This window comes from Musa acuminata, chromosome BXJ1-8, assembly GCF_036884655.1.
Source record: "Musa acuminata AAA Group cultivar baxijiao chromosome BXJ1-8, Cavendish_Baxijiao_AAA, whole genome shotgun sequence".
Taxonomy (NCBI): domain Eukaryota; kingdom Viridiplantae; phylum Streptophyta; class Magnoliopsida; order Zingiberales; family Musaceae; genus Musa; species Musa acuminata.
In genome coordinates this window covers 42673332-42682628 of record NC_088334.1, presented here as the reverse complement: position 1 = coordinate 42682628, position 9297 = coordinate 42673332, and the positions used below count along the sequence as shown (strand labels likewise).

Genomic DNA, 9297 nt, shown 5'->3' with positions numbered 1-9297 from the left:
GATAACTTTGATATTTTGTAGATAATCAGCAATATTACTTCCCTCTTGTTTCGTTTTCATCAGATTGGAGAGAAGTCCGAGCATGCGAGTACGCGTGCGATTTGTCAAAGTTGTTTGTAACTTGCATCATGCTTCTGCAGCAATCGTACATGAGGATATCAACGGGGCAACGGATCCAGCAACGGAAGCTTGAATAGCTTGGAGGATGAGGCGATCTTGACGTAACCATAGTTTATGGGCTGAATTTGGCACTGGACTGGGTTCGCTTGGGATATTGACCATTTCAGGTGGACACTAGAGAGAGCCATCAACGTAACCTAGGAGATCATAGCCAAATAGAAGATTAGAAAGTTGTGCCCGCCAAGATGCGTAGTTGCCGCCTTTGGATACCGAGCTTGGCTCGTTTTTTACTTCAATTGACTTCATAAAGTCTAAGTCTGATACCTTGTTATTCATTTGCCAGCACAATGGAAGCACAATATATCTTTTAGTATATGTGGAAGATATTATTGTCATAGGAAATGATCCTTTAAAGACTCGGGCATTTCTAAAGCACTTGGCCGATCGATTCTCTCTCGAAGATATAGGAACTTTAAGTTACTTTTTGGGAGTGGAAGCAACATTTACATCTTCAGGTTTCTTCCTATCACAAAGAAAGTATGTTCAAGATTTATTATCAAAGACAAACATGCAGGATGCGAAAGAGGTTACAACTCATCTCTCTACCAGTGAATCACTTAAATTATGTGATGGAAGCCCTGCTACAGATTCGACTCAATATTGACAAGTCCTTGGCTCCTTACAGTAGTACTTGGCTCTCACCTGTCTAGATATCTCATTTGCCATCAATAAATTATCGCAATTCATGCATCGACCATCTACTATGCATTGGTCTGCGGTCAAACGAATTTTGCGGTATCTTAAAGGGACTCTTAATCATGGCATTTTTCTTCGCAAAAATGCTTCACTCCGTCTCCATGCCTTTGCTGATGCTGATTGGGCAGGGAACTTTGATGATAGAATATCTACGTCAGGGTACATTGTCTTCCTTAGAGCTACTCCAATCAGTTAGAGTTATAAAAAAATAAAAGACGGTTGCACGATCTACAATTGAAGCTGAATACCATGCCATCGCCACTACCGTTGCTGAATTCAATTGGGTCACAAATTTGCTCAAGGAACTCAACGTCACCTCCACGGTTATTCCTATAATATATTGTGATAATATTGAAGCTACCTACTTATGTGTCAATCTAGTGTTCCATTCCCGCATGAAACACATTGCCATTGACTTCCACTTCGTGCGAGATCAAGTTGTCAGATATCAACTCCATGTTTCTCACGTACATACGACTGAACAACTAGCAGATTCACTCACAAAACTTTTCGCCGCAAACTATTTTCATCTCATCGGTCTAAGATCGGTATCCTTGATGGAAGCTCAATCTTGCGGGGGCATGATAAGCAGATAAGATTTCCTCAAGGTAGTTGAGGAAATCTCTAAGCAATTGAGGAAATCTCTAAGCAGTTGAGAAAAATCCTCCCTGCTGAATGTGTATAAATAGCTATCAAGAGCTCACTATCTAAATGAACTAAGCAATTACATTTCATACATTTCATAGTTTCTACAATTTCTATTTTTCTATCTTCTTCGTTTATGCCTTTTGTTTTATTGGTTCTCGTTTCTTGATCCTATAACAATGCTCAGAGTTAGATCTAAGAGAGATTGTTTCTAATGATGAACTAATGTGCCCTAAAGCTCGTTCTTGTTCATGCACATCTAAAAGGAATTTTAAAACATAATTCAAGTTTGCAGTATGTTTTGCTGTATGGAATCGGAATCGGAATTGTTGTTCAAGGCTTTTGAATTGGTTTTCAGTTATCATTGCTCCAATTTTATTCGTAACTAACTCTACTAAGTTCTCCAACCGTATTATATACGGAATATTTATTCATTCATTATTTGTGTTTGATGAATCAATTTGTTTGTTTATATATTTATAGAGAAATGGGAATAAAACCAATAGTTAAATAAATGTGTGGGACAGGGGACATGCCCCTTTGTAGTAACAACATGGCCTACTACCCAGGTTGTTGTTGTTGAGTTGGACCAAGTTCGACTAAGAACTAGGAAGTAGGACCAGAAAGCATTGCTTTCTGTCACGTCATGACATTGAGAATTATTGTGATGATAACCGTTTTCAATCTCATCGGATGGCCGTGTGTACTTTGTTTCGTGTCAGATGGGCAACATGCTTTGTTATACCTCGGTGAATTTACAGTTATATAGTCAATATCTTTTCAATCATCAAAAGTGCTAGTGAAATATCAACAAATGGGATCGTGAATCATGTCTTGTCATATAAGTTTATGCCTGTGATTTGATCTTGAAACCACATAGTGCTTAGTTGGTTGTGCCATTTCGTATTCATGGTTCTTGTTTCTTTATCTTGGATCTTGTAATGATGCTTAGAATTAGATCCAAATGATTTGATAATAATGTTTAGAATTCGAATTTTAGCTCCTTCCTGTTCCTGCAGCTGAAAGGAAGTTTAGAATATAACTCAAGTCTGCCATATTTTTTGTTTAAAGGATTTGGAGTTGTTGTGGAAAGGCTTTGAATTAAATCTTTGTCCCAATCTGTTCTCATCTAACAGCACTAAGTTCTCCAACCAGACCATATGCAAAATTCATTCATTACTTTGTTTAATTAATTATTTTTTTAGTTTGTGTATCTATATAGAAATGGAAATAAAACAAAAAGTTAAATGTGGAAAGGGGCCATGGCTCGCTCATTCAGGAACAATATGGTCTACCACACAGGTTATTGACTAAGGATTCTAGGAAATACTCTCTTCAATGTCATGCATTCTGATCATGACCTCTGTGCAAAATAAGACTACTATTCATATTGGGACAAAGATGTTGGATATATCTTTGAAAACAGTAATACGTCACTATCATTCATGATTATACACACACACAAATATATATATATATATATATATATATGCATTTTATAATAGTATTATATATATATGTATGTATATATATATACACACACACATATATATATATATATATATATATATATATATATATATATATATATATATAATACTATTATAAAAGTGCACTCCTTAGTATTATACTCTTTTAAGTATTATACTTGTAGCCAGGTGTTTGTTATTTTCCAACTTTGGGTGATCAAAGATTTACGTTCCTCAAATATGGATTTCCAAGCGACAAATGTTTTCTTAGCAATTTTACGGATGACGGAATGAAGCACCCAAAGCTAATTTTGCAATAACAAAAATTTTTTCTCTGCAAGAAAAGAATAAATATTTACTTTCCTTTACTGAAAATTTGTTTCAGTTGTTTTTTATAATGCACTTTTAATTTTAATCAAATATTTTTTTGAAATCTAAAATTTAATTTGATGGAAAATTCGAGGTTATTTAATTTGATATGCGTTTAATAGCGTGAAAATTGATTCTGTTTCGTAATGTTTTGATGATTATTAAAAAAGATAGTGTTTCGTAATGTTTTGAGTAGTCGTTGCAGATGTCCGCCGTTTGCTTTGCAGCAGAGTCGTTTCCAAAGAACAAAAAAAAAAAAACAAAGACAAAACCCAAAGACAAAAAAGAAACATTAACGTAACGAATACAACAAACTCTATTTAGTAATATCATCGCCGTTATTATTGCAGACAAATGATTTGTTATTTGATGCAAAATATTTTAAACAAATATTTGGATCAAGCAAATATTCGGATCGAGAACAAAGGCCTCCCTTAGTGTTCATGTACTCCAAGTAGAACTCCAAGCAAATATTTCATGACTTATACTTCTATTTATCAAGTTGAACTGAATTGCATTCACACAACCACAGACTTCTACATCTATATATGCATGACCCAACTATGATATTCAAATGGGACATGCATCGAATTCCATTAAATATGCATGACTCGACTACATTCCTAACAGGACGGAGGGAACAGAGAAGTATAGTGTGGCTCCCCAAAACCCCTGTCCAAAAACCAAGCAAGTTAAACAAGTTAAACGAACAGAATTTACAAAAAGGATTTCAGCTATTACATCGAACTTAAACAAGCAAGTTATTACGACAGTAGCGCACATCAATTTTTTTATAATAGGTTCCTAATATAAATGCTAGACTAGGAGCTAATATAATAGGTTCCTAATGTCATTTGCATGTTCATCAACAAGAAATCCAACAGATACATAAAAACCGGAGAAGAACCCAAAGAAGAAAAAAAAGAAATTCAACAGTACTGCAGAAAGTGTCTAAACTAAGCATTTTGGATTGTTTGATAATCACAACTGAATCAACAACATTATCCAACTTTAACAGCAGGACATAATCATTGCATACGTTGCTTTTCATGTGACCTCTCTACCAATTTATCAGTAACTTTCCTATCTCATATGAATGAAACCAAATGGAAGTAGGACATACTGTGATGACATTTATGTCAAAGAACAGCTTAATAACAGTAAAGAAAAAAAGCAATAATTTCATAGGTCACGCGTTCTGGAATGGGCTGTTGTTATATAGTGAAGTAAAAGACCTGAAATTTTTATTAAAAATAAATTTACATCAATAGTTGCATCTGAGTAACAAGGAACAACAGATATAACTGACAGATAAAACAACTGAGTCAGGACACATCAACTTTCTATCACACCCAAATGTTAGATCCAATAACCACTAACAGATGTAGGAGGAGGTAGCATATGTTGGATACTTGTGTCTACCAATAGCAAAGATTACATTTTTAAAATATATCATCCTTTTATTCTTGTGTTATGCTATGATGCAAATCTGGCCTGACTGACAGATCATTATGAATTCCTAAGTCCTAGTCCTACTTGAATTAAGAAAAACGCGTTTTCCACCTCGTTATTTTCATGGACCACTTTATAGTAACTTCAAAAATCCTAACTTCAATTCCAGTCCCTAAACTTGTGTGCTCCATGATTATTAGTCCAATGTTGTCTAAGAACGAAGAGGTTAAGATCTTTAAACAACAAATTTTGTAAATACCATGGAGATTCTCACATCTCTTCTTCTCTACTCTCCATGTGTTCCTTTAAGCTGTCTTGGTATACCTACCTTCTACCCTCAAAGAATAAGATCTTTTGTAGGAGAAGCAAATCTTGTTATATTAATATGCATTTTCTTCACCAATTCTCTCCCTAAAGGCCTACATAAACATGTACCCCGCCCGCCTACACCTTTGGCTATATGCCTCTAATACGTGGCCGTGAATATGCATTAAATCACAAAACAAAAAAGAAACGTGTATATAATGATGAATGATCTTGTTATTATATTAACAAAAAGAAACATCGATCAGGAACTGGATTTCTATGATCTCGTTATATGCTTCCAATCAGAATGCAAAAGAACAGGAAAAAGATCTGAAGAAACATGCATATAATAATGAATAACAATAAAAAACTATAAGCATCGGATCAGAAAAAAAAGAGAAAGAAATCCGAATAAACATGTATATAATAATGAATGACAGAATACAACACATCTGCCATCTAACCTTTTCTTTTGCCTAATTACGTGTTCTGCAGACTTTGAACTCGTGAACTAATAACGTAGGAAAGAACACGAAGAAGCTAGTCAAAGAATGTTCATTAGGAAACAACAGTTCAAGAACACGGAAGAGAAAAACAACCAAAATTAAAAAAAAAAGAAAAAAAAAAAAGAAAAGATGGCCGGAAACAAAAAGGAAGAGAAGAAAACCAGAGAACAAAGAGTGGGGAATTTACCCCAAAAAAGAAATATAAATAACACAAACAATAGTCCTATCACTATAATTTTGTTTTACTTTCCTTCTTGCCTCCCCACATTCCGAAAGATATACAGATACAGAAAAGTCGATTCGATCAGCACAGTTCGTGAAGAAAATGTAAGAACAAATCGAAGATCAAGTGACTGAAAAAGAAACAGAGGATGAGAGCGTTCCATCAAGCGAGTCTCCTCCGGAGATGAAGACAAGAGCAAAGAAAGAAAAGGACGGGGCGAGAAGGACGTGAATTGAGAGAAAATGGAGAGGGTGAAGATGACGAGATCAAAGAAAGAAAAGAGCGAGAAAGGCGTGAATCGAGAGAAAAGGGAAGGAGGAACCCACCTCCGGGAGAAGGCGAAGAAGAGAAGAGACCGGACGCGTCCCTTGTCACCCATCGGAATGCCTTGTCGCCTTCCTATCCCCGTTCTTGGCTGCCGCCTCCACCATTGCCTTCTCCTCGTCTGATCCGTCCTCGCCAATGAGAGCGGCAACAAGTAGTCGTATATGAATGGGAAACGACGGAAAAGGAGAGTTCGTTATACAGTCTAATAAGCTTCTTGATTCATACCATGCACTAGGGCTCATCGCATCATCATCATCGGAGCTACCCTTATGATTCGTTCACTTTCCGATCCGACGGTACTATTCGTGGGCAACGTTTTAGTTAGGATACGCCTCGAGCATAACCACACGACCACTACGGACGGTTTAGATTCACCGATTTGTGGTGTGTACGTGGTAGTCTGTGACTTCGTTTGGGGCAAGCATAGCTACCATGTCTCGACCGATTCAGCAAACAGCTTCATATCTCCTGAGCACCACAACCCGTACGCCAACCCCGCTGGCCCGTTGTGCTGATATCATTACCGCATTCCTGAACATCACGAGGAAGGGACGCTGTTTTGTGGATCGACCGATACAGCGAAATCTGTTAGTCCTCATCAAGAAAGCTTGGAAGGTATCCCCATGCATTAAAGGTTGGCATTCAAATAAATCACGAAGCTGTTTGTGTTCTGTTTTTAGCTTTTAGTCTTTCCACTGGAAGATGGACTTGGCATGAGAATGGGTTCAATAGTGTAAAAAAATAAAAAAAAAGCGGCCGGAGAAAAGATTTGGACCGGAATTAATGAGAGATAAACTGATGGTGAAGAATGAATGGGCAGTGACGTATAAAATGTCACTCATCAAGGGAAGCTTAAATGATTATTTCGAAATGGGGTGCAACTACTGTAACTTTCATGGTTTTAATCTCTCCCAGAGATGGTCCTTCTAACGTTGCTGGCTTCATACATTCTAATCCCAAGAAAAACTATGGCCACCTGTAGCACATGAAAGAAATAATACAGAAGCACAGAATTTACCTGCAACCTCAATCTCAAAATTACAGCATACAAATGTTTTCTTCTGTAGAAACTAGTCCGCACCAGATCTCATCAAGCCATGCACCAGCTCATATATGTTTTTCCATGCAACCTATACGTGATTTACAGAGGTTATATATCACACATTAAAAAAAAAACTTGTGCGAAAACACCACGTCACTACAGCATCGGCTCACAGAAGCAAAAACCCAAACATGTAGCGTGCATCGAAAAACATCCAAGGCATCCACGTCACTCCAACTTTTCTCCCTCGTCCAGATATCTTCTATAATGGCATACTAATTGTTGTTTGTAAATGATTCTTCTCAGTGAAACTAAGATGTTACAGATACTTTCTGAATACTGTAACAGAATATATATATATATATATATATATATATACTGCTGAATCTCTCTATTATGCGCTGGCTGCTTGTCAATAGAGACCAATGTATGAAGTGCATTGCTTGTCTATCTCTTCTAACTGCATTGTGAACTAGCATCGTTAAGGATAATATGCCTTGTGGTATTGCTCAGATTTTTCTTAATCTTTTTGGCATTCTTTAGTGTTTAATCTAAGGTGATTGCAAGTACTTTAGATGAATATTTTATGCTTGTTCAGAAAGAATGAGAATTAGGACCCAATCTTAAAACACAACATTCGTCGTGAAACAATAAACAACCAAGAAAGGGGCATGAATAGAGAGTAAAGGAAATATTAGAGCTCAGGCAATCCCTTACGAAGACGACATTCTATGAAAACCTAACAAGAAACAATCAACGAAAGCGACAAGTAATCAGGAAGAAATGACTAGAACCCAATCGATCGCACTTACGAAACCCCAAGAAAAAACAACAAGAGACAGGAAAAAAGGGGATTACATGCCCGTGAACAGTCCAACGGAGAGCATCAAAAACGCAGTGAAGACTACATACAACGAGATCGGACGAGGAGCTCGTCACAGGCTTGGGGGCCAGCGATGATCTGATCCTGGAAAAGAAGCGAACGAAAAAAGGACAGACCTCTAAACCCTAAAGAACCTTAGAATAAAGAGAAAACAACAGTGATAGAGGGAGAATAACCATTACCGCAGAATCGAGCAAGAAAAAGTAGAGTATTCCCGATCAGTCTCTTGCCTCCTCCGGAGTGACGATCGGAAACGGAACATCGTTTATACAAGCCGCGTTATATAGAGAGCACACCAGAAGCACGTGGTCTTCACGTGAGCATCTCGAAACCGCCATACACCGTCGCACGTGGGCATCGGGTGAGCGTCTTCGTGTCAGCTGGACGTGTATATCTCACGTGAGTATCTTCGTGTCCTCAGTTGTTTAACGTTAAAAGGCACGACTTAAGTAGCGTTCTTTGACCACTGAATTGTTAACTGATGCATCAATCACGAGGCCTTCGTCTCCACGTGGAACCGTCCGATGGGCTTTGACTCGGAAACGTGTTGTCGAAATAAATGTTGGCCGCTTGTGATGGAACATCGATTTCCAGAACGCAATCGCGACAATCGACGTCTCCCAAAACATGTGGTCGACAAAGTGGGCCACGCTGTTGCATTTGCCAACATAAGCTTCTGCTCGGTCCAATCTCCGCCACCAGAGGCCTTTTACTCGTCGGCTCTCTCTGTCTCTTCAGCATTGGATGGGTCCGAAGAAGCTTCGATCAATCCACCCGATTGCGGCAACGTCATTTTCCATGTGGGCCTCTCCACATTTACTCCATGATGTATATGGTTTTGCCTTTTCTGTTTTTCCGGTTATTATGTATCTATTATCCGATAGAAGAATGATTTATAGTATATTATTTAAAAATGTTAATTGTAAAGATATAGACATCGTTTTTTGTCTTTGAGAAAAATTTCTCTTTGGTCAATTGTGACAACTCTCAAATAATATCCCCTTAACATTAATTTATTTTCATCTTTTAGATATGACAATACTAAAAAAAAACGAAGATAAATTGATTATTACAATTGAAGGAATGCATGAACCATTCCTTTTGCTCACGCTACGTTAACCTAAGATAAAAAAAGCATTTAAGATACTTGATGAAATCAAAACATTCATTTTGTGTGACGCATCCGTCCCTAAAAGAAA

The 9297-nt window shown here is 37.3% G+C and overlaps 1 long non-coding RNA gene across 3 annotated transcripts; it reads right to left on the bottom strand.

Annotated features, from left to right (window-relative positions):
* Nucleotides 1–3768: 3768 nt before the first annotated feature.
* On the bottom strand, nucleotides 3769–8383 carry LOC135587937 (uncharacterized). 3 transcript variants are annotated; one of them, XR_010476006.1, is made up of 5 exons: nucleotides 8281–8362; nucleotides 8074–8182; nucleotides 6399–7303; nucleotides 6173–6291; nucleotides 3769–4031 (listed from the first exon to the last, which is right to left on the bottom strand). It is a non-coding gene; the product is annotated as an uncharacterized LOC135587937 (long non-coding RNA). The 3 variants fall into 3 exon arrangements; XR_010476007.1 differs by having other exon boundaries at nucleotides 6173–6727; nucleotides 7192–7303; XR_010476005.1 differs by having other exon boundaries at nucleotides 6173–7303; nucleotides 8281–8383.
* Nucleotides 8384–9297: the final 914 nt, after the last annotated feature.